General features: G+C 51.2%; 1 protein-coding gene across 1 annotated transcript in view; it reads right to left on the bottom strand.

Moving 5' to 3' along the window:
• SLC8A2 (solute carrier family 8 (sodium/calcium exchanger), member 2) overlaps window positions 1–3179 on the bottom strand; it is a 44029-nt gene that overhangs the window by 29776 nt on the left and 11074 nt on the right. The window lies entirely within an intron of this gene.

Below are 3179 nucleotides of genomic sequence, written 5' to 3'. Positions count from 1 at the left end.
CGGGGTTTCACCATGTTGACCAGGCTGGTCTTGAACTCCTGACCTCGTGATCCTCCCGCCTCCAGCTCCCAAAGTGCTGGGATTATAGGTGTGAGCCTTGTCTCTGTTTTTATTCATCTCTGCCTCTCCCCATCTTTCTCCTCCCCCCTCTCCGTCTCTCCCCACCTCTTTCTGTCTCTGTTCATCTCTGCCTCTCCCCATGTCTCTATCCCGAGTTCTGTTTCCCCCATTTCTCTCTCTTCCTCTTCTTCTCCCATCTCAATTTCTGTTCATCTCTGCCTCTCCCTGTCTCTCTCTCCTCCCCTCTCCCCATCTCTCCCCACCCCTTCTGTGTCTGTTCGTCTCTGCCTTTCCCCATCTCTCCCCCCCCCCATTTCTCTGTCTCCTGCTCCTTTCCCCATCTCGCTCTGTCTCCTATCTCTGGCCCTCCCTTTTTGTCTCTGACTCTGTTCATCTCTGCCTCTCCCCATCTCTCTCCCCGGAGTTCTCCGTTTCCCCCCATTTCTCTCTTTCCCTCTCCTTCCCTCATCTCTCTCCATCTCGTTCTATCTCTGTTCATCTCTGCCTCTCCCCATCTCTCTCCCCGGAGTTCTCCGTTTCCCCCCATTTCTCTCTTTCCCTCATCTCTCTCCATCTCGTTCTATCTCTGTTCATCTCTGCCTCTCCCCACCTCTCTCCTCCTCCTCCGTTCTCTCTCCTTTCCCGCCCCTCTCTTAGTTTCTCTCAACCTCCCTCTTGTCTCTGCTCATCTCTATCTCTCCCCATCTCTCTCCCCCCACCATTTCTCTCTCTCCCTCTCCTTCCCCCCATCTCTCTCCATCTCTTTCTTTCTCTGTACCTCCCTTTTGGTCTCTGTCTGGCTCTTGCCTCTCCCCATGTCTGGACATGTCTCCGTGCCCTTTTCTATCTTTTGGTAGATCTCCATCTCTCTCCCTGGTGAGTTTCTTTCTCTTTCTCTGTTAATATCTGTGCTTCTCCAGAGCTACTTTTTCCCCCTCTCCCTGTCCCCATTTCTCTGTCTCTCCTTTCCCCTGTCCTTATCTTAGTTTCTATTTCCCTCATCTCTGTTCACCTCTCTCTCTCTCCCCATCTCTCTCTCCTCCCATCTCTCTCTCCTCCCATCTCTCTCTCCTCATCTCTCTCCTTTCTCCTACCCCTTTCCATCTCGTTCTCTGTCCCTCCCTCTCTGTCTCTGTCTCTGCTCATCCTCTCCCCATCTCTCCGCACCCCCTTTTCTCTCTCTCCTTGCTCCCGTTCCTCTCCATCTCTGTCTCTCTGTTCCTCACTTATTCTCTATTTCCCTCTTACCTCTGTCCACCTCTGCCTCTCCCCATCTCTCTCCCTCGCCTTCCTCCCATCTCTTTTTAACTGCGTCCTCCCTTTTTGTCTCTGGCCTCTCCCCATCCCCCCACATTTATCTCTCTCTCCATCTCGTTCTCTCTCTCTCTGTTCCTGTCGTCTCTGCCTCTCTCCATCGCTCTCTGTGTGTGCCGCTGTCTCTTTCCCTCCTTGCCTCTGTCTCAGTGGTTTTCTTAGCCTTTCCTCCTCCTCTGTCTCTCTCCCTGGCTCCCTCTCTTTTCTTGTCACCTCGGTCTCCTTGTCTCCATGTCCTTCTTTTATATCTATTGGTAGATACCTATTTCCGTCCCTCGTGAGTTTCTTTCTCTTTCTCAATATCTGTGTTTCTCCAGAGCTACTTTTCTCTCTCTCCCTCCCTATCTCACGCCCCATCTCTGTGTGCATGTGCGCGTGTGTATGTGCATGTGTGTGTGTGCATGCGTGTATGTGTGCATGTGTGTCCATCTGTGTGTGTATGTGTGTGTGCATGTGTGTGTGTCCATCTGTGTGTGTGTGTGTGTTCGTGCGTGTGTGCGTGTATGTGTTCTCTTTCTCTCCTGGTCTCCTCATTCATCCATCTATCCACCTTTTAGATGCTGAGAACCACGCCCGGCCGCCTAGGTTCCAGGAACCCAGACATCCTCATCCACTACCAAGCAACAGACAATCCCTACCCTGTGGTCCCAGCTGCTGTCAAGAGACAGAGCCTGTGTCTCTTCTGGCCTCTCACTCCTTCCATCTTTTTTCTGCCTGCCCCATTTCTCCCCTATCACCTGGGGGTGCCTCCACTTCTCCAAACCTCGCCCATCATCCAGGGCCTGCTCTCTGTTCACCCAAACGCCCTCAATTCCCCACCCATGACCCCTGCCAGTGCATCCTTAGCATCTTCCTGGCCCTCATGGACAGGCTCTGCCTCTAATAGAGACACACATCTGGCTCTTCTGCCCATAAAACCAGTTCTAATGCACAGGCAGGGCAGCTCTGAGTTTGGAGCTTGGCTTTACCACAGGAATGACTATCTCGTCTCTTGGTCTATAAAATGGGGACATTTCCAAGACTGAATGAGCACATGCATTCCTAGCACACAGCATTCTCAGTTTCTAACACACAGAAAAGACTCAAGATGTGAAATTAACATTGCCTGGCCAAGAATGGTGGCTCTTGCCTGTAATCCCAGCACTTTAGGAGGCCAGGAGTTCGAGAACAGCCTGGTCAACATGGTGAAACCCTATCTCTATCAAAAATACAAAATTAGCCAGGCGTGGTGGTGCGCATCTGTAATCCCAGCTACTTGGGTGGCTGAGGTGGGAGAACTGCTTGAGCCCAGGAGGGGGAGGTTGCAGTGAGCCGAGATCATGTCTCTGCATTCCAGTCAGGGTGACAGAGTAAGCCTCTGTTTTTAAAAAAAAAGAAGAAGAAAAAGAAAGAAAAGAACATCGCCATCATTATTATTTAGTACTATTATCTCGGGCTCACAGAGGCCCAAGACTCAGTCTGCTGGTGGTCCGGCACAGGCCTGGCACATGGAAAGCATCCACCAAGACTCCAGGGTTCGCCTTGAAGATATTCATGGAAAGATTCAAATGTTACCTTTCCCATCAAAGATGAAGAAGAAAAGATTAAAGAGTATTTACGGGCCAGGCACGGTGCCTCACGCCTGTAATCCCAGCACTTTGGGAGGTGAAGATGGGCGGATCACAAGGGCCAACATGGTGAAACCCCATCTCTACTAGAAATACAAAAATTAGCTGGGTGCATGCCTGTAATCCCAGCTACTCGGGAGGCTGAGGCAGGATAATTGCTTTGAACCTGGAAGGCGGAGGTTGCAGTGAGCTGAGATC

Source organism: Colobus angolensis, unplaced genomic scaffold (genome assembly GCF_000951035.1).
Source record: "Colobus angolensis palliatus isolate OR3802 unplaced genomic scaffold, Cang.pa_1.0 Scaffold119, whole genome shotgun sequence".
NCBI classification, from domain to species: Eukaryota; Metazoa; Chordata; class Mammalia; order Primates; family Cercopithecidae; genus Colobus; species Colobus angolensis.
Note: the sequence above shows the minus strand (reverse complement) of the source record. Positions and strands in the feature narration are given on the sequence as shown.